The 26,505-nt window shown below is 35.4% G+C and overlaps 1 protein-coding gene across 2 annotated transcripts in view; it reads left to right on the top strand.

Annotated features, from left to right (window-relative positions):
• The window catches only part of CNTN1 (contactin 1), a 348,227-nt gene that overhangs the window by 91,293 nt on the left and 230,429 nt on the right, over window positions 1-26,505 (top strand). The window contains exon 1 of one of the 2 annotated variants that reach the window (XM_011974653.1): window positions 1,448-1,959. The exons of the other annotated variant lie outside the window; for it this stretch is intronic. The gene's annotated coding sequence lies outside the window, so the exon portion shown is untranslated. Of the gene's footprint in view, window positions 1-1,447; window positions 1,960-26,505 lie in introns of those variants that run through there. 2 annotated transcript variants of the gene reach the window in all.

Raw genomic sequence — 26,505 nt, 5'->3', positions numbered from 1 at the left:
AAAAAAAGAAAAAAAAGAAAAGAGAAATATTATAAAATGAAGTCTATGTAGTTTAATTGAAGTTTATTAGCTTGGTGGCAATACATGCAAATATGAAAATAGAAGCTACCCTGGGCAGAAAAAAACACTGGGGCACAGGGAATACATAATAGACAAAGGAACTGGATGGCTAATTTCTCAGACTGCCATTTGGAATGTTTTAGCATCTTTATCAGTCAAGTGCAACTGTCTTCTCTATGGCTTAGCAGGGATTATGTTTCACATGCACTTGGACATCTCTAAACTCTGCACCTATTGTCATCAGCACCTCTACTGCCTTCAAGGGCTATCAACTGCTATTGATTTATTGATGAAAATAACCATGATAACACCACCAAGGGTGAATAGCTCCCTACAGCAGAATTATCAATTGGCAAACTTTGGTTTAACTCTGACAGTTATTTTGTACTCTAACCCTTAGTAATGAACTTGAAGGTTTCACTTTTATTTTACAAATGATCAGGTGGAATGACATAGAAATATGAATTGTGTGTGTGTGTGCACGTATGTGAGAGAGTGTATAAAAGGAGGCTTGGGAAGACATGACTTTAGGCATCTCAGTGACCTTAATAACATCATGTTCAGTCCACTTTTGGTGGAAAAATAGGGATTGCTTTTTTATATCTAAGACATTTTGAAAAATAGACAAGCATTTCTTATACATATATGTATTTGCCGGTTTACATGAATCTCCCATCCTAGTATCTTTGCAAATACTGTTATGACATTTTAAAATGCTACCTTTGTTTTCCCTTGATGAATATTAGCAAAATTAAATGTATATTTTGTTTTAAAGCCTATTTTTTTTTTCAGGCAATGAAAACAATCTTGTGTTCTTAGAAGCTTAAATTCTAAGAGCAAGAGCTCTTAGAACCACTGACATACCTAGAGTAAAGGTGCTTATGTTACAAAAAAAAATTTTGATGAACACATGTACCCATATTGATGATTTTTAAGAGAGAAACTCCTTCCACGTTTTTGAAATGAAAATTTAATTATTTGTAAATTAAAATTTTCTAAAAAAGGTTATTCAAATGAGCCCAGGTAAAAATCTCTATATTTTATAGCCACATATTATTTTCTCTTTCTTTCATTTATTTATTTTCTTAATTTTCATTTAGCTTTGTTGATGTTCCAGAAATGATAGCAAAAAGCCAATTCCATATATCTCACTTATAATGTAAAATATTCAGCCTAAACTTGCAGAAAGTATATCTTTTGAATAAAAGACAGCAGATGCTGTAGCATTTCTGCCAAAGAAGGAGTCCAGTTTAAACATTCTGCAGTATGCAAATGTCATCTCCTCTATGTGAATGTTTTCCCTGAGTGGATGTTGCAGGGTTGGAGGCTTCCGCCTGTGATTTAGGTTGTAATTTTATTTGTGGAAATAAACCAATCGTGGAGCTCCAATTGTCTTGGCGGTGAGGTGATCGATAGCCCATTACTGGATAGAACAGCAACTACAGGAAGAGCATTGAAGATTTTAATGCATGAATTATGCATGTAGCGCTCATTCTTTAGTCTCCGAACAGAATGACAGGGTTTGTGAAGTCGCCTCAGATAGTTTCTTGCATTAAGTGACTGCAGTGAAATGCTTAATATTTTCAGGCATAGAAGCAGCATTGACTCGGGCCAGCCGAATTTGGAAGATGTAAATCTCCCAGCTCACAGCATGGAATGCTTTATTTGAAAGTATTGCTATGTAGAGAGCCGGCTTTTCTGTCATCTAACCTGCTCTCCTCAGGTTGGCTGAAAGATGGGAGCGGCTGTGCCTGCCTGTGAGGTCACAGCATGAAGTCCTTTTAACTTGCTTTCTGCTGCAGGAGAGTCGTACTGTGGTATAACTGTTGCTGTATTTATTCAAATGGACAATTTGCAATAGATACTATACCCAGGACGACAGATAAGTCAACACATAAGGTAAGTCCAAGGTTTGTTTTTTATAGGTTAGGTAATTGTAAACTACAATATGCTGAGTTAGGATAATGGTGATGCCATATTAGTAAGGTTGACTCAGACCTTAGTATTGCAACGCCAGCATCAGGACTCTCAATTGTTATGTTAAATGAGAGGTGACTTTCTATATTTGATAGTATTGGACCATAGGGTATTTTATTTTGCATGCAAAAGCTTTTCAAGAATGTACTAGAGCTTGAATGTATAGAAGACTGCAAACTGGGGAGGGGCAGCAGGAGAATGAGCTGAATTGATAAGTGGAAATTACCTCCTTGTGGAGAAGTTTTAGCACGGCTGTGGCGTCGCGTTGGCTCAGATTATTTCCTTAATGTCAACATTTTCAAATTCTAGTAAAAGATGTGGGTAGACACCAGAAATGCTCAATCCTTCTCCCAGAAGCAGAGGAGAGCACTGAGGTACTCAAACTCAAATACTGTGTTGCATACAAACTGAGCAGATGGAATTAAAACAATTTGGACTAGCATGTCCTTGAGGGAAGACCTTGCTGTCAAACAAAACCATTTGACGTCTACCTGTGGTGGTTTGGTTTTTTTTTTCCTCTTGTCAGGAATGCCTTACTCCAAAATGTATGGATAGATGACATGTTGTGAAATTTACCCAAGAAAGAGTTTTTTCTTGGTGTTTTAAAAATTAACCTTATACAATTATAGGACCCACTACATAAGATCCAAGTAAAATTTACAAAAACTCTGTAAAACTGAGAAACACAGTACTATACGAGTATATTTGTCAGAAGTCTTTGTTAATTAAAGTTGCTTGCTTAAATATCATGGCAAATGATTAATTCCTGAACATTTCTTTAGGATGAGAAAACAGAATTCATAAATATAAAGCAAGAGACACTAGATAAGTAAAATTTTTTAAGGATACTTTTCAACAGTGAATTTATATTACTAGTGAATATATATGCACACACACACATACATATATACTATAATTCATAGTGTATAAAAATAATATATGCACTGTAGTATATAGGTGTATCTATTTCCTGTGTATGTTTATTGATACTGTTTTCAAAAGCATGCTTGCTAAATCATCTATCAAGACCTATAATAGATAAAGACAAGTATTTTGGGGGGAAAACAAAGCATCACTTTATTTTTTACAAAAAGAAAGAAATTTGGAGCAATGATGATAATAAGAGCACAGGAAAACTACTTTTCAGCCATTTCACAGTGCATTTCAATTCTGCTACAATGTTGCTATATTATTTGGGTTTCCTGTTGCCCAGGCCTTGTGCACAGACCTCCCAGCATTACAGAACGGTTTAAATCTTCAAAACTGATCTAGTTTAGGTATAAGAGGAAACTCACACCTGAAGTTTTTCCTTAGGGGGGAGAATAAAGGAAGAAGAAATTACTACCTACATATCTTAGAGGTCTCTTGATGCTGAGTCATGGTGTTCAGTTCTGCTCAAATGCCTCCTGGCTGAGGTGGCTGATTAACAGCTAATAAAATGGAATCTAGAAGAAAATGAGAAAGAATGGAGGGGGGCAGAAACTTAAAGATATTTATTGCCTAATGACACACACTAAATTCTGAGTAATAAGTAGAATGGCAGTGCTACTTTTTGGATCTGGCTGAGTTGACAGTAGGAGAATAAAAGCTCCCGTGCTGGGTGACAAGATCATAGCAGTAGAATTAATGGCCTAACAAGGGGAGAGTGTATCAACAAAGGGATTCAAGAAGCACTGCCCTTGTACTTATCTGAACCTCTCTTGTCTTCTTTCTAGTCTCAACCCAAGCCATTAGTCAATCTCATTTAAAAGACATAATGTTCAGATAAACAGTAGTTTCCGGATCATGTAAGGGAAATCTGGAATAAGATGTGCTCAGTTCCTGCTTCCCACAGTGGTTATCATTAATTTTTATAGGCTACCAATTGGGAGGAACCAACAAAAAAATTGATGAGAATTTTTAAATATCTTCTTTGATATATATGAGGCACCAAAATGAGTTTAGATAGTGATTGTTATGGCAGTATATAATTGTGTTAGATATAATTGGAAATGGAGACTGAATATATTACAAAAACATATATTAAAAAGGAAACAGGGCAAATGGAATTAGAGCAGTGAAACATCAAACATAAGATTTTGAAAGAAAAATGTACTTTAATTTTAGTTGATATACATTATTAGTGATTCTTAAAATTAATGTATAAAAAATTCTGAAGTAACAGATTTACTAATATAAGGGTTTATAATTTCTTTAAAAATAAATTTTAAAAGTGACTTAGTAGAGTGAGAAATAATTGACAATATTTTAAAATAGAAAGTTGTAATATTTCTTATAGGGAATAAATACTGATATAGCTAAAATAGATTTGTACTTGTAATAAATTGAAGTAGAAATCTCTCTCTATATATATATATAGAGGGAGAGAGTATAGTATGTATATACTCTTTATCTATCTACCTATCTGTCTAGTTTTCTACTTAGTAACTACCATAAGTGACCTGTAACTACCATAATCCTAAGTGGTAGTCACATATTATATGAAATATATATATATTTCATATATATATTTGAAGTATATATGAAATATATACTATATATGAAATATATATGAAATATATATACACTATATATGAAATATATATAAATTAATATATAGTATAGTATATATTTACTATATATACTATATATGCAAATATCTATACTATATAGTACATATATTTACTATATTACTATAAATATATAGTACATCTATTTACCATATTACTATAAATATATAGTACATATATTTACTTATGCATATACATTTACATATATAAGTAAATATATAACATTTACATATATGTATAAAAGTATACATTTACATATATAAGTAAATGCATATACTATATTTACTTAGGATTGTGGTAGTTACAGATTACTTATGGATGATTAGGAGGCCTACAAGTATTCGAAGAGAGGTAATATACCCATTTTCAATAAAGCAAACTCATATGAAAATTAAGTAAATCAGAGCTTCTGTTTAGACAACAAGAAAGTTTCCCATAGGGTGCTTCAGTAAACCGTCTCGATGAGTTGCAAGCTTTGTGAAATTCACAGAAGACTTTTTCAAGTATGAATCTACCACAAAGAGTGATTGTTGGGAAGTATCTTCTTTTCTCTCCAATTCAAGAAAAATGATTAAATTGGTTCCCCCTCAAAATTTTTTTTCCCTGAGTAATTAGCATCTGAAACATCTTTCTTTCAGATTTGCTCTTAAGGGTTGACTCTGAGGAGTGCCTCGGTTTAATATAGCTTTATGGATACTTCACCAATTTGCTCCCTCTTATTGTAAATATACCTTTTACTCCATTTTCATTATTCATCAATCTCTTTCTTCTCACAAGGCAACTCAGTGCAATAAGGAAGCATTTATTAAGGATCCTCTTGTTTGATTTTGCTAGGTACTCTGGTTTTGCAGAAGCAAAAGAAGATGGGCCTGTGCTTTCAATGGGAACAAACAAGTCAAATGCAGGGGGAAAAAGGTACAGCATAGGGTCACCCAAAAATATTTGGTAAAACCTTTTTCTGTCATAGGAGAAATGAAGAATTATGCACAACATTTTTTAAATGACACATGGAGGAAGAATATGCATAAAGATACAGAGGCTAAAATTAATAATATATATTTTAATGTCAGTACTGAAACAGAGGGATTGGATGGGTGTTGTAGTTGAGAATAAACAAGGTGGGGGCAGGTTATTAGGAACTTAACCACCAGAATAACATGTTTAGATTTGATTTAATAGGCAGTGAACACCCACAGACATTATTTAATCTCACTAGAGGCATTTAATGATAAAGAAGTATCTGACTCCTGAATCAGATAAATTCTCAGCATTTCTTTTTAATAGCTGCTAATCCTAAATTAAATAGTCATGCACCACATAAATACTTTTTGATTGCATATTTGACAGTGGCCCCATGAGATTATAATGGAGCAGAAAATTTCCTGTTGCCTAGTGATATGGTAGCCCTTGTAATGACATGGAGCAAACACATTACCTTTTTTCTATGTTTAGATATGTTTAGATACACAAATACTTACCATTGTGTTATACTTGCCTATAGTATTCAGTACAGTAACGTGCTGTTCATGTTTGCAGCTGAGGAACAATAGGCTATGCCATATAGCCTACGTGTGTAGTAGGCTAGACCATCTAGGTTTGCATAAGTACACTTTGTGATGTTCCCACAGTCAAAATCACCTAACTGTGCATTTCTCAGAATGTATCCTTGTAGTTAAGTGATGCATAACTGTATTGTATTAACCATGTCTTTTATTTTCTGTATTCTGATACTTTAGCTTTGCCGACCCTGGAAGGACTACCCTCCCTAGGTGTTAGTTGATTACCGGAGTTAGTATACAACTTGCCCCTGAGTACACTTTTCAAATGCAAACCAACCAATCCAGAGCCCCACCACTACAACCACCTTCCTTATCTGGGTTCTCACACTCTGGGCCAGTATCCACTTGGCTAATCACCTAGGGGACACATACCAGACAAGTGACAAATGAAATTTTTCAAACTAGCTAATCCTGAACACTGATCTGCTCCTGTTCATTCTGGTGAAAACCACACAGTTCCCCTGTCTCCCTCTGCGACCTGACCAGCCTCAGTTCTTCTCCTCCATGTTGCTCCTCATGGTGTGCTGTGCCCTTTGCTCTGGTGGTCTGTGGGTTTAACAAGTGATTTATTTATTTATTTATTTTGAGACCGAGTTTCATTCTGTCACCCAGGCTGGAGTCCAATCGTGCAATCTTGGCTCATTGCAACCTCCTGGAGTGCAATGGAGCGATCTCAGCTCACTGCAACCTCCGCCTCCCAAGTTCAAGCGATTCTCCTGCCTCAGCCTCCCGAGTAGCTGGGATTACAGGCATGCACCACCACATCTGGCTAGTTTTTGTATTTTTCAGTAGAGACGGGGTTTCACCATATTGGCCAGGCTGGTGTCGAACTCCTGGCCTCAGATGATCCGCCTGTCTTAGCCTCCCAAAGTGCTGAGATTACAGGCATGAGCCACAGGACTTGGCCAACAAGTTATCTTTACAATGACAGTTGTCTCCAGATCTGTTTTCCTTACCAAACCTAAATAATAAAACCTACATTAAAAATCTTCTAAATTTTAATACAAACTAACATAAATAGAAATATTATATTCCCAGGACATGAAATAAATTAGCCAAGTCTTTTTCCTTAAAAAAAAAAAATCATTACCTTTTTACTCAACTGTTATCTTATTTTGAATTTAAGGATAAATTCTGAGTGAATCTCTTATAAAAATAAGCTTAACTATTTTCCAAGTCATGGTTGATAGAGAGAGAGTATATATATCCTCTAGAAATATGAATGGGCAATTAGAAGTTTTCAGTCTTATGTCAAGATACATAAGTCTAAAGTTTTAAATATTTTCCTGAGATTGTTTTAACTTGTAGTATGTCATATCTATTGCATGAAAACAAGCATTTACTTTGTCAAACAACTAAATCAATGCTGAGGGAAAATGCTATCTTTATACTACTTGAATGTAGAAATTTTGAAAGTGTAACTACCAAATGCTAGTGTTGCTTACATAATGTCTTTAATATCTGATGAGCAACTACAGGACACATCCTAACAAAAAGAAATTCTGCTACATTAAGTCACAAAATTGAATTGAACTCTCTTGAGAATAGTGTCCAAGGAGAGATTGTTAATCAGTGAATGCAAAATTTTAGAACAATGAACCAAATGCAGTTAACCAGAAGACTAACAAGAACTGGACCACACAGAAAACCGTGCCCTGAAGAATATGTATCACAAGATAGTATCTTTTGGTGGTGCACTCCATTATTTTAAAACACCATCACTGAAATAAGAGAACAGTAAATGATTTCAAGGGGTTGAATAATTCAAATATTAAATGCATGTTTGATTTTATGGCCGTTAACACCCTTTCACCCTTTCTACTCCTAGATTGCATTATAAGTTATTACTGCAATCGTAATAGCCCTTTGAGAAATAAACTTTTGATAAACTCAAGTGGCAAATTGATGACAATTTAGGTTGGGAATAGGTTAGAAAAGATACTAGTCATGATAGCAGATGGAAGGGCAGCAAGGTAGGTGGCTGGGAGGGAATCTGGAGGCGGAGCTGTGCCAGAAAGAACATAGGAATTTAAACAGATGGAAGATGATATATCAGTTGGCAAGGAGAGCCGCTGAGTGACAAGCAGAAGAATCTATTGAAGAACTGGGTGGATAGGCAGCCAATAAGTGAATTAGATGAACCAGTAATAAAAGAAATAGATCAGTATGAGGGCACCCAAGCTCCAGAACAAATAGACAAGAACAATAGAAAACAACTACAATTTGTCCCTTTGCTTGAAACTGAGGAAATGACTTTTACTATAATCTTTTAAAGTGCTTTGAAGTGATGATGAATAAACGATGATAAATAAGATGATGATCATCTTCCACAGAAGGAAAATTTTAGTATAAAATTTAAAGATTCTTACCACTAAATAAATATATTCTATAAAATTATTATGAGCATACAATTTATTTTATGTCCTAGTTTTGGGTTTCCTATAAATTGAGTTCTGGCCCTGGCTTGGTTAACGTATGAGGCTATGGGGAGCTGGCTGGAAAATAATACTGATGCACAGTAAAAGCGGAGAATAAAAACTTTAATTCCTTTCAAAAAAGAGAATTTACCAGACTATGGCAAATGTGAATATGATATTATCTTTATAAAAATAGCTTATGTTGTTTTTGCCCATTAAAAATGATAATAGCAGTGTCTCAATGAGGATAAAGAATACCATTACAAGTCATTTGGTCTCTCTTCTGCCTTCAGACTTACCTACCCTTAAATCACCATATTCTTATGCAATTATTCATACTTGCAAGCACTTAGTATAATTGTGTAGTGCAGTTATGCATTTTTAAATGACAGCTGTCATTATGGGTTGATAGAAAGTACCATACCCAGGAATATTTGTAGGAAGGACTTGGCTTAATATGACCATTCTGATTGACCTTCAGATAATTACATGGTTTCTTAGCGGAAAAGATAATTTCAAGTTGCCACATTACAAGCTTAAAATTAACATTCTTTTTATTCTTCCATCTAGCCTACAAACTTGTTTTTCTGCTACTGTTGACCATATTTCTCAGGCCAGTCTATTACTTTCTAGTTTACTAGCCAAAGTCCATATGCTATTATGCCTGAAACTGTGTTGTTTTACTGCCAATATGATCATTTCTAAAATATCTGTATTCCAGTCAATCCCACACACAGAAGCAGGGATCATTTATCTCAAGGGTTGTCTGAGTTATATGAATATTCTTTTCAAGTGATTTTTTTTTAGCTAGCACTTTAATCTCTTGCATTAAGCTTCTGAGCACAGGCTAGTAGCAGTGTCTTCTGAAATTCTAAGTGCTATTTACACACACACACACACACACACACACACAAAAGTTGGAGAAGTTTCCTAAAGAACCAGATGAGGAAATTCTACACATATGCTAGGCACTAGGCCAGACATTGAGGGATACAAGGATAAATAAGATATGAACCTTTTCATCAGAATTTATATTTTGGTGGATGAACAGGTATATATATACACACACACACACACACACGTATATGTATACAGGTGTATATATACATACATATACAGGTATATACACATATATGATAATATATAATCATATATATGCATATATAGTATATATGTATATATATCGTATATGTATATATGTCATATGTATATATTGTAATACATATAATATGTATACAGGTGTATATATAATAAATCAGATATTATGGTACACTTTAATATATGCAGTGATATTATTTTCATGTAATATATGTGTGTATAATCCTCCATAATTATAAATCTCTTGAGGTTAGGGAACACACTAATTTATTAATTAGTAAATATTTATTAAGCCTCTTTTATGTACAATGGTTACACAAAGGGAAGATTTTTCCCTGTTGCCATGGGTAAAACAGTCTATTGAAAAAGAGAGAAACTACCATCAGAGTGAACAGGCAACCTACAGAATGGGAGAACATTTTTGCAATCTACTCATCTGACAAAGGGCTAATATCCAGAACCTATAAAGAACTCAATCAAATTTACAAGAAAAAAGAAACAACAACCCCATCAAAAAGTGTGCAAAGGATATGAACAGATACTTCTCAAAAGAAGACATTCATACAGCCAACAGACACATGAAAAAATGCTCATCATCACTCTCCATCAGAGAAATGCAAATCAAAACCACAATGAGATACCATCTCACACCAGTTAGAATGGCGATCATTAAAAAATCAGGAAACAACAGGTGCTGGAGAGCATGTGGAGAAATAGGAACACTTTGACACTATTGGTGGGACTGTAAACTAGTTCAACCATTGTGGAAAACAGTGTGGCGATTCCTCAAGCATCTAGAACTAGAAATAGCATTTGACCCAGCCATCCCATTACTGGGGATATACCCAAAGGATTATAAGTCATGCTGCTGTAAAGACACATGCACATGTATGTTTATTGCGGCACTATTCACAATAGCAAAGACTTGGAATCAACCCAAATGTCCATCAGTGACAGACTGGATTAAGAAAATGTGGCACATATACACCATGGAATACTATGCAGCCATAAAAAAGGATGAGTTCGTGTCCTTTGTAGGGACATGGATGCAGCTGGAAACCATCATTCTCAGCAAACTATTGCAAGAACAGAAAACCAAATACCGCATGTTCTCACTCATAGGTGGGAATTGAACAATGAGATCACTTGGACACAGGAAGGGGAGCATCACATACCGGGTCCTCTTGTGGGGAGGTGGCAGGGAGTGATTGCATTAGGAGATATACCTAATGTAAATGACGAGTTAATGGGTGCAGCACACCAACATGGCACATGTATACATATGTAACAAGCCTGTACGTTGTGCACATGTACCCTAGAACTTAAAGTATAATAAAAAAAAAAAGAAAGAAAGAAAGAAAAAGAGAAAGAGAAAGGAGCAAACTTTCTGTGAAATATAACGGTATACACTATGTACAATAAGTGCATATAAATTGGGCTCTAACCCAAATCAGGAGAGGACATCAATGAAGAAATCAAAGGATACACAGGATAGTTTTTAAACTAAGTATTTGTATAATGGTTTATTCATTGTTGTTATAAAATAATTGTGTTGACTGTAAACTTTGGAGGTTCAGACTAAAAAAGATACATGTATTTAATGAACACAATTTGAAAGGAAGCCACTTACGTGTTTGGTGTTGAGATAATTATTTAAGTATTACCTCACTTAATCCTCTCCAGAAGACTATGATATCCTCACTTTTAAGATGGACGTTACACTATTACTAAAGCGCTTTTGTTCAGGATTAGGATGTTAAAGTTTCTCTTTCACATCACCATAATTTTGCTAAATTTTCTTGGCACTTTGCATAAACTTTTACAGTCAATGCATTTATATATTCAGTGATATTTTGGAACCCCTATATTCATTAGATTGTTTACCTCCCTTTCCTTTTAACCAAAATGTATATAATGGGGCCAGTACAAAGTTGCATGTTAATTTTTATTCAGGTGCTACTGATTAGGAGATTGGAGGGGGGCCTCAAGATGGCGGACTAAAGCACTTCATGCCCACCTCCTCCATTTTAAAAACCAAAATAGTGTATAGACAGTCACATATTGAATACATTATCTGAGAGAGAGTGGTGGAATTCAACAGGGAAGTGACAGAAAACACCAAAAGCAGGAAGGAGAAGGGAGAGAGAGACAGTCTGCCTGCCCAGAATCAGCTGGAAGCTGGAAGTGACTTCCCAGCCCAGGGAGTAGGTGAGCAAGAGACATCCAATGGCCCACATCTCTATTATAGAATTATGCAGTCCTGGCTATAGGAGAACGCTTTATTCTTCTCAACCCCTGAAACTATCATAGGGAGCTGCCAATAGACTGTGGGAAGGAACTGCTCCAGGGAGGGAGCTTGCACTGGGTCCCACACCCTTTCTGAGACCTAAGTGGCTACAGCAATTTGCCATTTTTAAACCTAGCTTTTGACAGACTGCATGTTGTCCTGGGGTGCAGCAGCGTTGAGTCTGAGGTGCTAGGGAAACTTGGGCTGTCCCTGATGGGACTGAGGAGCAAGCTGAGAATGTTCCTGCAGCCAAGGGTAAGAAGCAAGTGAGGTGTGGGCTGTAGTGGCCAGTGCCAGGAAGCAAGCACTGCCAGGACAGAGACTAAGACACAAGCAGGATGCAAGTTGCCACTGAGACATAGATGCCAGCTAGGTGGACACTCCTGTAGCCAGGGCTAGGGCCTGAGCTAGGCTCAGGCTACCACTGCTAGTGGTGGAGTGTGGGATAGACCTGTGTTTTCTCCCAGCTGTAGCCACTGAGGATAACCCCACCCTCGCCAATGGCAGGGTCTCAGCATGGCTGCTACTGCCTCTCCCCAGAGCATTCCACCTGGTACCTGAGGATTACCCTACCCCCACAATGGTTGGTGCTTGCTTTCACCATTCGGGGTACTGAGCAAAAGGCCATCCAGTGCGGCATTGCACTTGCAAGACAGAACAAATAGCCTGTGGCCTTGGAGATGGCCCAACCCAATTTACCACTCTGGAACCTGAGCACTCCTACTAGCGACCTGAAGTTGGCTTTCAACTCCCAGCTACTACCACTTCAGCTGGCACTTATCTGCAAGTGCCATCTGTGAGCCTGGAAATGGGCCTGCCCAGCCCATTGCTGCTACCACCAACATCAATGCACACCAACTGAGACCCAAAGAATTGTTCTGCCATTGCTATTGCCATCCTCCATGCCACACCAGCTGCCGAGTGCCCACTTATCTGACCACCCACTTGGTCCACTGCTGCCACTACTGGAATCTGAGCAAGACATCTGGAGGTTCAAGAATCAGCCTGCCAGTAACTGCAAACAAAGGTACCTGTGTATACCACCCAGTGGAACAAAGATAGGCAAGCTTAGCCCACTGCTGCCAGCAGTGTGGCCTGAACACTGGCCTGCCTGATATCCTAGTGCCCAGCATAACTTCACCACAGCCTCCACTAATAACCACACCCTAATCCACCAAAAAATGACAGGTATCACTAATGCTGTATGTAGCAAAAGAAATTATACAGAGACACACTTAGAATCAAAGTCAAAGCACCCTACCCGAACAACACCATAGAAATATCTTTAGGAAAAGTTATCCCCTACAAAAGTAAATTCAAAAATAGGAAGAAGCAACAGTTACACCATATGTGCAGATATCAATGCAAGGACACATGAAGCATGAAAAAGCAAGGAAATATGACACTGCCAGAGGAACAGCATAATTCTCTAGTAATAGATCTTAATCAAAACAAAATTCACTATTTCAGGCAAATAATTAAAAATATTTATTTTTCAAAAGCTCAGTGAAACACAAGAGAAGTCTGAAAAATGATACAAAGAAATCAGAAAAAAAAAATCCAGGATATGAATGAGAAATTTACCAAAGACAGATTTTTTAATTTAGGAAAAAACAAATAGAAATTCTGGAACTGAAGCACTTATTGAAGGAAAAACAAAATACATTTTAAAGCATCAAAACTGGAAGCTAGATCAGGCAGAATAAATAATCTCAGAATTTGAAGATAGATCTTTGAAATAATTCAGTCAGACAAAAACATAGAAAAAAAATTTAAAAAGAATGAGCAAAGTCATCATGACATTTGGGACAACATAAAACCATTGGATAGTCAAGTTACTGGCATCCCCAAGGGTGAAGAAACAACAACAAAAAGATTAGAAACCCTGTTTAACAAAATGATAGATGAAAATTTCTCAAATCTAGCAAAAGGTTTAGACATTCAGATAAAAGAGGCTCAGCAATCCCCAGGTAGATAAAATGCAAATGTGTCTCCATGGCACATTATAGTATGACTGTCTAAAGCTATAGATAAAAAGCCAATCCTGAAAACAACAAGAGAAAAGTATCTAGTTATCTATAAAGGAAACCCCATTAGACTAAATACAGATTTCTCAGTTGAACCCTTACAGGCAAGAAGAGAATTGGATGATCTATTCGAAGTGCTGAAAAAAAGTCAGTCAAAAATGCTGTATCCAGCAAAATTATCCTTCATAAATGACACAGAAATAAAGTCTTTCCCAGTCAAGCAAATGCTGATGGAATTCATAACCTTACTAGACCAGTCCTCCAAGAAATGCTCACAGGAGTCCTAAACCAGAAAGCAACATTCACCAGCATAAAAACAAGTAAAAATGTAAAATCACTGGTTAAGATAATAATACAAAGGAGGAAGAGATAACACTCAAACAGTGCCACTGCAGAAATCCACCAAACCACAAAGAGTATCAATAAGAGAAAAAGAAAGGGACAAGGAATATATACAACAACCAGAAAACAAAAATATGACAGGAACAAAGCCTCACATATCAATAACAATCTTAAACATAAATGAACTAAATTCTACACTTAAAAGTTATAGACTGGCTGAATAGATAAGAAAACATGAACCAACTATATGCTACTAATAAGAAGCTCACCTTACCAGTGAAGACACATATAAACTGAAAGTAAAGGAATGGCAAAAAGTATTCCACATAAAAGGAAACCAAAAGCAAGCAGGAATAACTACATTTATATCAGGTAAAATGGACTTTAAGTGAAAAACAGTTTAAAAAAAAGACAAAGGAGGTCATTATATAATCATAAAGGAATGAATTCAGTGAGAGAGTATAACAATTCTATATATACATGTACTCAGCACTGGAGTAGCCAGATTCATAAAGAAAATGTTACTAGATCTAAAGAGAGAGAGGCTATAAAGAATAATAGTGGGAGACTTTAACACCCCACTCTCAGCATTAGGCAGATTATCTAGACAGAAAATCAGCAAAGAAACATTGGATTTAAACTAGTCTTTAGACCAAATGGACATAATAGACATTTACACAACATGCTATCCAACGATGACAGAATATACATTCTTATCATAAGTCTGTGGAAAATTCTCCAGGATAGCTCATATGTGAGGCAGCAAAACAAGTCTCATACATTTTTTAAAAAATTGAAATTATATCAAGTATCTTCTCAGACCACAATGGAATAAAACTAGAAATCAATACCAAGAGGAACACTGAAAAGTAAACAACAAGCTCCTGAATTAACATTGAGCCAACGAAGAAATTAAGATGAAAATAAAAAGGTTTTGAAACAAATGAAAATAAAAACACAGCATACCAAAACCTATAGGGTACAGCAAAAGCAATGCTAAGAGAAAATTTTATATCAGTAAATGCCAACATCAAAAAAGCAGAAAAATTCACAATCTAACAATGCACCTAAAGGAACTAGAAGAACAAGAACAAACCAAATCCAAAACTAGCACACGAAAAAAAATAATAAAAATGAGACCAGAACTAAATGAAATAGGGACTAAATAAACAATACAAAGGATCAGCAAAACAAAAAGTTGGTTATTCAAAAATATAAACAAAATGGATAAATCTGCAGCTAGACTAATGAAGAAGAAAGACCTAAACAAAATAAGACATGAAAAAGGATACATTACAACAGACACCACAGAAATACGGAAGATCATCAGAGAACTATTATGAACAACTATACACTGAAAAACTGGAAACTGATAAATTCCTAGAAACATACAACCTACCAAGGTTAAATCAGGAAGTATAAAACCTAAACAGACCAATAACAAGTAGCAAGATTGAATCAGTAATAAAAAGTCTCTCAACATGGAAAAACCCTAGACCAGAAGGATTCACTGTTGAATTCAATCATACACACAAAGAAGAAATAATGACTACCTTTCTGAAACCATTCCAACAAATTGAAGATGAGAGTATTCTCCCTATCTCATTTTATGAGGCCAGCATCGACCCGATACCAAAACCAGACAAGAACACAACAAAAACAAGAAATCTCTCATATGTCTAAGGAACATGGACACAAAAATCCTCAACAAAATGCTAGCAAAATAAGTCCAAAAGCATAACAAAAACATCATACACCTTGATGAAGGGGGATTTATACCAGGTATGCAAGGATTATTCAACATATGCAAATCTATAGAGGTGACACATCACATTAATAGAATGGGGGACAAAAACCATATGATAATACCAATAGATGCTGAAAAAAAAATTTGACAAAAGTTAATACCCCTTTATGACATCAACTCTCAACAAACTAGGCATAGAAGGAATGTACCTCAACATAATAAAGGCCATATGTGACAAACCCATAGCTAACATCATATTCAAAGAGGAAAATCTGAAAGCCTTTTTCTTAAAAACTAGAACAAGGACGCCAGCTGTCACCACTCCTATTCCACATAGGATTGATGCCTCAAATGCCCTGATTTGATCACTGTGAATTATAAACATGTGACAAAAGTATTCATTGCTCTATAAATTTGTACAAATTTTTAAAAGAGAAACAAATAAATAAAAAGATATTTTTAATTAGGAGAAAGTCAAGTATAATTTGAAAAATAAGCCACTCATAAACCCTAATCTAAGTTAAAAAGGTCACTTTGCTTGAGTATGGAAAATGCGACTGGCAAATAGAGAATAAAGTACCATTTGAGGAAATATGTACATTTTACAAGATGTTTGTTGCATGTACCCTGCTGAAATATCACCGAGTATCTTGAGGAATAAGTTTTCAATAAATTCATATTAATTAGCTCGTTATTGGTTCCTCTAAAATATGTATTGTTGATAGCAGGTAGAAAAAAAATAAGTTCAGTATTCAATAATAAAATAGGAAATTGCAGTTAACAATAATTTACTGTATACTTCAAAATAGATAGAAGAGAAGAATTGCTATGTTTCCAACACAAAAGAAAACATAAATATTTGAGGTGATGGGTATCCCAATTATCCTGATTTGATCATCACACATTGTATATAGGCATCAAATTATCACATGTACCCCCATAATATGTATAACTTATGTATCAATAATCATTGTGAAAGGAAAAAGAATAATTTTTAGTTTCCCTGAGGAGATGCTTTAGATACTTTTGCTTCCTTCCTATCTCTGTCAAGCAAAAATAAATATTAACTAGTACAGTCTTCTGTGTAAGATTGAAGATTATGGAGGGCAACAATCTGCTTTGTTCATCTTTGTATTCCTAGTGTCTAGCACAGTGTCTTGAACACAGTAGATGTTCAATAAATATATGTTGAATAAAAGCACGTGAATTAATTTGTTAATACAAAGACATTATTATTTGTCACACCATCAAATTAATAGACTTTCAGGGACTTGTTATGTTTAATGTACATATCAAATGTAAGATAAATTCTGTAGTAGTCGATCTTGTTTTTCAATGATGAAAATGTGTCTCAAACTAACTTAGGCAAAAGGGGGATTTTATGCAATGATGTAATATCACATACCTGAAGGCTGTATAAGCAAATGCTGAGAAGGATAGAATCGAGGTGTAGCTGGACCTAAAGTATACCTTAACTAGAGACATCCAGAAACAACAGTGTCAGCTTCTCTGAACATGGGCTTCATTTCCAGTGAAAACCAACTTCTTTATGCCTTAGAAAACATGCCTGGTCCTAAGTCTAGGTATTTTCATATCTTGCAGCACTGCCAATCCCCCTCCCACCAGAAAGTATGTTTTGGTGATAGTTTTTAACAAAGATTATGTTGTAAATGGCCAGTTCAGGTGATTGGAATAAGCATAGAGATTTTGTTGGCATAGTGATTGGAAAATTAATGGGAAAACATTTGGTAGAAAATTTGAACAGATGTTCTGTTCAATAAAAGTTCTTTGAATATTTTAATAAAAAAGAAATTGTGGCTTATGCTGAAGTTAATGAATATTAGGGATGAAAGTAATTAAAATATTTTAAATTATTTTAAGCAATATTCACCATCAGACTCCATGGAAACAATATTCTGCTTATGTCTCCATATCCCCAACATTTGGTACATTGCCTGGTGTATTGTAAATTGTTGGTTTACATTTGTTATTAGTATATTGATAATAAGGTCTTCTCGGCTCACATATGAATGGACTACAGTTAGGCAGTTGTGATAAGAAAGTATGTACAAAACTAGTGAATATATTCCATATTGTGACCTACTTATACTTAAAGGGAAAATAATATAATACAAATTGTTTAGAGATAAATGACCTGCAAGATAAGCAAAGATCTAGACCAAAAAGAATATGTCTGGTTGGGCCTGAGTTTGTATCATATTCTTAAAAATAGCCTGAAATAGTACATCATTTCTTTGAAATTCACTGAAGATATTAAATACTTGGGAAATTCTTAAGAGGAGTAGAAGTAAGTAGAAAGAATAATAAAGATATTGAGAGAAACAGTTATTTTTGCCAAAACAGCTGGAAGAACAAGAACGTGGCTAAATGTTTTCACATAGATATATTTGGATGAGACTTTTGCAGGAGTGCATGAATGCCAAATATTGTTGATTTTGTAATAAATGCCATATTTTATCGAGAAAAATTCTTTGGCACAATGACTTTTTTTTTTTTTTTTTGAGACAGAGCCTCACTCTGTCGCCCAGGCTGGAGTGCAATGGCGCGATCTCAGCTCACTGCAACCTCCGCCTCCCGGGTTCAAGCGATTCTTCCGCCTCAGGCTGCCAAGTAGCTGGGACTTTAGGCGTCCGCCATCACGCCCAGCTAATTTTTGTATTTTTAGTGGAGACGGGGTTTCACCATATTGGCCAAGCTGGTCTCGGACTCCTGACCTCACGATCTGCCGGCCTCGGCCCCCCAAAGTGCTGGGATTATAGGCCTGAGCCACCGCGCCTGGCCACAACCACAATGAATTTTTGAAGTTATTAAATGCAAGAAAAATCACAAATACTGTTATTTTATTCTGTGTTCTTTACTGAAAGCAGAATGTAGCCCTCACCTATGAAAATGTAAATGCCTTTAGGCAAAGCCTTCCTTTAATTTAAATGGAACCAAAAAAATCCTTCTTGCAGTAGTGAAAAAAAATATTTTTAGTAATCTAAAAGTGATACTATTTAGAATTGGCCTCTCTAATCCTTCAACAAGAATAAAATGAAATCTTAGAAATGGAAGAAGTCTTATAAAGATTGTGACTAACCCTTTATTTTTACAGGTAGAAATTGAATTTCTCATGATTGATTCTTACTATTTAAGGACCTACTATTTAGGCATACCCACGCAATGAAAACTAAGTTTAAAAGCATAAATAGTTAAAAGTGTAATAATAATAGAAAATTACAGTAACGTTTTTCTTAATTGTATAATTCTTGATTCAAGTTTAATGTTTTTTATGTGAATTACATTTTTAGTTTGAGGGAAAATTTTTTTTAATGAATTGCTTTTGCTTTGCTAAATTATCTATTTCGAGAAACAGTCTTTCTCCAGAAAATAAAGGAAATTGCAATGGAAGAAAAATCACGCTTCTGTTATTCCAAACATGTATATTTCTTAGATCTTAACTACAGAAGAGTAATGTTGAAAGAAAATCATTCATGAGCATTGATTAGGAAATTGGCACCCATTAAGACATGCTCAGCATCAATATAAATGTAATTTTTCTTTAAAAGAGCTAGTTATATGTCAGTTGACTTGCTGAAAATGCTTCGGTTATATTATTAAAGAGACATTTCAGTGGCTTTTAACTTAGGAATAAGCAAGAGTAAAGGTGTGAAACTTGAAAAGCAAGTTTATGGATCTCCATTTGTCATATAGAAAATTGATTAGAATTGTTAGCCCAGTAAAGTGCAGATATATAATAGATACTAAATGCAGAAAAACTAAGAACATAATATTGGCTACAAATTAGACAATGCAAGAAGAATGAACACAGGTTAACTTGTTAGTCTCAAATATATGTTATCACCTGTTTCACAGCAAAATTATACTCTTTATTGTGTTTTGTTGATAGAACGGAGTACCAAGTAAAAGAACTATTAGACTATTAAAAAATCAAAAGTGCGATCACACCTGAATTTATGTTAATGAGATGGTGTGGAATGAAGCTCCTAGGCAGCCTCAAGATGGGGCTAGTCACCAGAAAGACCAAATAATTAGAGAGTTGGAAATTACGGTTCCACTCTCCAGCCTCTGGAGATGAGAGGAGGGCTGGAGATTGAGTTATGAAAACCCTTCACCAGTGAGATTCAGGGAGCGTCCCACTTGGTGAGCACATTGGGGTACAGGGAGTGTGGTGCACCCAGAGAGGGCACAGAAGCTCTGCACCACCCCCCGACCCCTGTAATTTGCCCTATGTATCTCTTCTATTTGTTCCTGAATTGTAGCCTTTATAATAAACCAGTAAATGTAAAGTGTCAAAAACAAAAAAAAAGAATATTATTGGAATGGAAATTAAATATTCCCCATTAACAGTAAAAAATGATTACTGACAGATTGAGTTAGTTGGGGAATGTGAATTACATAGTGACTTTTGAGTGTGATCTAAAATGAATTCAGCAAGCAAATCTATGGGAAATAATCAGTTTATAGGTGATAAAAAATTACTTCAGCAATGACACTGCAGTGGAAGTTAGAAAAACAGTAAACTCATACAGATAATTAATACAAAAAGGACAGAGCAAATTCTCCAGTAATTAATAAAGAAATGGCAGGGATCGGGGTGAGGGTATCAAGAACTCAAATGCTTCCATGAAGTCCTGGCAGCATTTTCATTGCTCCCATGTGTCATCATCACTCCATAGAGCAGTAGAAATGCTTCACCAGAGTCAGTCTCCACCACCACAGTGCTCCTGCTCATTCATCTCATCAAACTAAGGAGACTTTGGGAGAGTTTCAATCAGAAATTTATAGGCATCCTCCTTACAGTCTTTTACTTTTTAATTTAAATTTTTATTTATTTATTTTTTTGAGGTGGAGTCTCACTCTGTCACACAGGCTGGAGTGCAGTGGTGCGGTCTCGGCTCACTGCAAGCTCCGCCTCCCAGGTTCAAATGATTCTCCTGCCTCAGTCTCCTGTGTAGCTGAGATTACAGGCACCTGCCACCACACCTGGCTAATTTTTGTATTTTTAGTAGAGACGGGGTTTCGCTATGTTGGCCAGGCTGGTCTTGAACTCCTGACTTGGTGATCCGCCTGCCTCGGCCTCCCAAAGTGCTGGGATGACAGGCGTGAGTGACTGTGCCAGTCCCTCCTTACAGTCTTGATTTGGCTACCTCTGCTTCCTTTTTGTTTTCTAATCTTAAGCAATCTTTGAAAGGCACTCATTTTTCTTCAGTTAATAATGTAAAAAAGACTGCATTTATCTGGTTAACTTCTGGGATCCTTAGTTTTTTAGGGATGGACTAAATGTCTGGTCTCATGGCTTATGAAAGTATCCTAAACTTGATGAATAAAGTTTATATTTTTTATTTTTATCTCTTAATTATATTTTTCCACAAACTTTTTGAAGTCCCCTTGTATTTCAATTGCTATTTCTGTAGCCAAGTACTTCAAATCAGCCCAAACTTTTTTTTGTTTTGTTTTCACATTTATATTTCAGGGGAGAAAAACTGAATTCACTAATGGTTGCTCTTTATTTTAACTTGTGTTACTTTCAAACGTTGTGTTCACTATGCAAATTAAAACTGTAAACTGAAATTTTAATTTTATCAGCTTCAAAGATCTTTAGGGAAAAGTTTAGAAAGCAGTGGATGTATAATGTGTATAGCAATTACAATTATATTTTACTAGTTATGTCCCAGGCACATCTTGAATAGGAAGTAGAATTACAGCCTGAAGGAGTGGGCTGTCCCTCTCCTGCTGTGGATCCTGCACTGGGAATCAGTGGCCCCCAACATTTTTGGCACCAGGGACAGGTTTCATGAGAAATAATTTTTCCACGGATGGGGTGAGGATGGTTTTGGGATGAAACTGTTCCACCTCAGATCATCAGGCATTAGATTCTCATGAGAAGCACACAATCTAGATCCTCTGCATCACTTGCACAGGCAATTCACAATAGAGTTTGCGCTCCTGTGAGAATCTAATGCTGCCACTGATCTGACAGGAGCTCAGGCAGCAATGCTTGCCTGCACTCCGCTCACCTCCTGCTGTGCAGACCCCTTCCTAACAGGCCACAGACCCATACCACTCTGTAGCCTGGGGTTTCGGGACCCCTGCTCTAGAGTTTCTAAACTCTACAAATATTTTGTCTAGGAACGGTCAGCTTTATGCCTTGACAGGATGGATTCTCTGGGCTGTGATTTGACATCAGAATTCATGTAAGGATTCATGTGTAAAGAATGCATCTGATATTCTTCTAAACTTCCCTTTAAATTACTATTTCCCCCAATTTCATTTATATTAAGTCAAAATTCCTATAGTGTTTAATGTTAGCAAAAATGTTCGATTTTATCAAAATTATTATTTTATTAAGTTAGATTAGAGCTATGTAATTAGGCTGCCTTTTTTTTTTTTTTTTTTTTTTTTTTTTTTTTTTGCATTGCTAGTCTCACTAAATTTCCTGTTCAATTAATAGGTAATGTGGTACAGTGCTCTAGGCTAGATTGTTAATTTCCTTCATATTGTTATCTCATTTATTATTGTGTTGAAATCTTTATTGACTATGTAAGCTGTCACAACATTTTTGGAAGTATTAGTGTTTATATAATGAAAAAATAAATAGTTTAATAATGTATGAGTTAGCATCTAGCCCCTCACTTGTTTTGAATGAGTCAGGAGATTCAGATACTACTTTGAAAGTTATAATAAACAGTAACCTGACCACATTCAGTTCTCTTTAAAAATGATATAGATGTAATAAAATGAAGAAAGGATATTTCGAAAATGCTCTTTTGATTTTTTTTCAAGGCCTTTCAAGGATGTATGTCATGTGTCTGGTTCCTATCAAAGGTAGTTGGTCTTTAGGTCTTCTCAAAGTTTTAAGTCTAACTGAAGTTGTACTGAACTGAGTTACACATGATGGCTTTATATTACAGTTCAGACACTCTAGGGCACCAGGTTTTTTTTTTTTTTTTTTCTTCTAATTAAATAAAGGATAGTAGGGACTGGTTATAAAGGAGAAAAATCACTTATTTCCCTATGGATTAATTGCCTTCTTAAACAAAATAATCAAATACAATATAAAAATAAAATGTAATTGTATTTGTGATAGATCCAAATTACTAAGGTAATGAACTATCAAAAGAAAACTTTCCTGCAGAGTTAAAAGGATCAATAAATATTAGTGTGGTTGTACCATCAAACACTGGACTAAGAACCGAAAAACCTGAATTTAGTCCCTTGAGATTTTAGACAAATAGCTTAATCTCTCTAAGCTTCAGGCTACTGATCATTAAAATGGGGATTAGTAATACCTGGCTTCACCAATTGTCAAACTGCTCATGAAGTACAAATGAAATATTCCCTGAACTGTTTATAATCTTTACACTTTTTTAAACAAGGTGTAAAGACCAAGAAGGTAAATTTAACATTAGCAACAACAAGAAAAGCTACATACTTGATTAATAAGGGTGATTTTATTTGATTAATATAGATGTAAAGTTAGTCATTCAGGGAAAGTAAAACATAAACAAATGTAATAAATACATTAATGACTGACTCCAAAAGAAGCATATTATAGCTTGGAAATCATAGCGAATCTCTCAACCAGTTCCCGCAAAACTGACTCACAATTATGCCCCAATAGAGTCTACCCTCTGATTCCCCTTATAGAAATAATGGAGTTTGGTTGTAATTGATTAGGATAAACAAAGGTAACTGTGCCAGCCATTATATTAGGGTCTCTAATTTATTCTCAAACTATCTGAAGAATTTCTGTTAAGGGGACATGGTCTACATAAAATATGGAATGCTAACAACACTTCCTTAATTACCTTTGTAGTAATTGCTAATCTATTAAACAAATAGTAGTGATTTGTCTTATTAAAATAAGGATTTTCAATTTCTCAGCATGCCATATGCAGCCAAAGCCAAACAAATTCAAATAAGGAAAAGACTTTTTTTAAACCTGTGAGACACAGAATACTATTTTAGTGAGATACATACATACTGTATGTACTATATATGTATCTCACCAAATATATATATATCTCACTATATTCTGTGAAACATAGAATACTATTTTAGTGAGATCTATATATATATGTGGGTACTATACATATATGTAGTAAAGAATCAGTCAATTCCAATCAACTCTTTAGAAAATGATATTGATATATATTTGTAAATGCTTGTATCTTTAGCATTATAATCGATGCTTGTTGAGTCAATTCTATTTAATTTGAAATTGTGATTTTTACACAGGCACCCAAGAATTTGCTAATTTTTCCTGAACTCCCCTTCCATGGACATGCCCTGTAAACCTACCTATATTGTTCATTATGAAATTAACTTATGACAAATCTTTGTTCATTTTACATTTTTCTAATGATTGTTAGCTTGCATTCATTTGGCTTGAGGTTTCTAAGGACTAGGCCAGAGTTTTTTTTTTTTTTTTTTCTTTCTCTTGATTTTTCAGATATGAATTTGAATTGATTCATTACTTTTCAGCTGTTATGTTAGGTGCATTCCAAACAATGCCCTGCAGGGCTATCCATAAGGAGTTTTGTAAAAGGAATGAGTAGTTACTGAAAGCTCTATTCCTTTATATATTATAAAACGAAATGAATTTGCTGAAGCCTTCAGTCTATTCCTTGATCATTCTTTGTATTATCCTTGATCATGATATGTATTAAATAAAAAAAGCTTTTAGAAGATACAGACCCAGTCTGAATCTGTTATTGTCCCCATTTCAACTGACATAATCAAAATTATTCAAAGTGATATTAAAATATGAGCTAGTCTTTAGTAAGTTGCATGACTAGATGAATAAGTATAAATATCTTTTGTATTCTTCAGTTGTCTATGAGATTATAGTTGGTGTAGATTTATAGGAATTGATATGAGGGGTTTTTTAATAGTGGGAATTGTGGATAAGGATATTTACTCATTTTTGCATTATTACTGTACTAAATCTAAACCAATTATAAATGATCAGTCCCTATTTTATTCTTTTTCATTTTGAAATTTAAAATATTTGTTTGGCATAAATGGTGTTTGTTTGGCATTTTGAGGTTTACAAAAACCATTTGACTGGCATAAAATGAATTCAGTGTTAATGATTGTTTTCCATCCAATTGTCTTGAACAGGGAGTTACTTTCATCTAGATAACTTTCAGAGTTTAGGGCATGAAATGAAAGTGTTCCTGCTGGGATTCTGATTGGGGCTGTGTTTACTGTGCGTTGAACCTTCATTTGCTACAAATGAAGGACTTTTCCAAAGCCTTTGAGTCAACTTCTAATAGTGGTGGTAATAGGGACTCTGGATTGAGCTCTGAGTTAAAGGTAGTAACAGAGTTTCCATATGCCCTGCGATCAGTGTTTTAGTAAAATTAGAGTTTAGAAGTAGGTGTGACTCTTGTGTCTTTAGTTTATATGTACTCTTTTCACTTTTCTTTTTCCCTCTTATTGTCCTGGCATTTTTCCAGTGCACTGGTGATGAAACCCTGGTTTAGAAAAAAAGTGTATACTAGCACGCTCACTTGTGCACACACATATATTTGCTTTAAATCACATTTCTCAAAGGTGTGGGTAATCTGCATGAAATAGGCAGTCAAAAAAGAAGTCTTATCCATATTTTGAGACTCTGCTGGGACATCTATCTTTCAGCCATGCTCAGTCTCTCTGGGGTTAGTCTTGCTAGAGAGTTATATGTTCATTTTTGTTAAAACAAAACAAAACTACATGTATAAAGTTGTTATTCATACTTTTTTCTCACCTTATTGTTACCAGCCAGGTCCAGGTCCATTCTGACCATGCACAGTAAATTAATCACTGTGACATGAGTTTTGCAGAAGAGAAATTTATTCGCACAGGCATCCAGCAAGGAGGCAGGAGCACAGCTCTCAAATCTGCCTCCCAAAGATAAGGCTTAGGGATATTTATGAGTTAGGGAAGTGGGGTGGTCTAAGGCATGGGGAAAGGTGATTGGCAGTGAAGAGAAATGAAGTAATGGGTTTATTCTGTGCAGGTATAGTCAGGGTTGATGGCATTTCATAGGACATATGTACAGAAAATGGCAGCATTAGCATGATCTGAGGGTAAACTTTTGGGCCCTCTGAAGTGAAAAGGACATCTCTCTGGTGCTCGCACAGGTTCAGTTGAAGGCTAGGTGGTCTCAACTGGCTTGAACTGGACATGAGCTGTCCCAAGTTCTTGAAAAACAAATAAATCAACCATTACCATGATGACCAATGGATGTTGTCTATGAAATAGCCAGTGAAGGTTACGTTTCAGCATTCAGCAGGGAGGCCTTCAGCTACCATGGCTTTCAGCTTCATGGAAAAAAGGGAAAGAAGAATAATAATAACAAAAGGCAAGTGACTGACAGCAAGCAGGGCTGTCAGACCTGATCAAATTAACCCCTCGGTTTCCTTATAATTACT

Source organism: Mandrillus leucophaeus, unplaced genomic scaffold (genome assembly GCF_000951045.1).
Source record: "Mandrillus leucophaeus isolate KB7577 unplaced genomic scaffold, Mleu.le_1.0 Scaffold1473, whole genome shotgun sequence".
NCBI lineage: Eukaryota > Metazoa > Chordata > Mammalia > Primates > Cercopithecidae > Mandrillus > Mandrillus leucophaeus.
The sequence above is the reverse complement of the archived record's forward strand: the minus strand, read 5'-3'. Positions and strand labels throughout refer to the sequence as shown.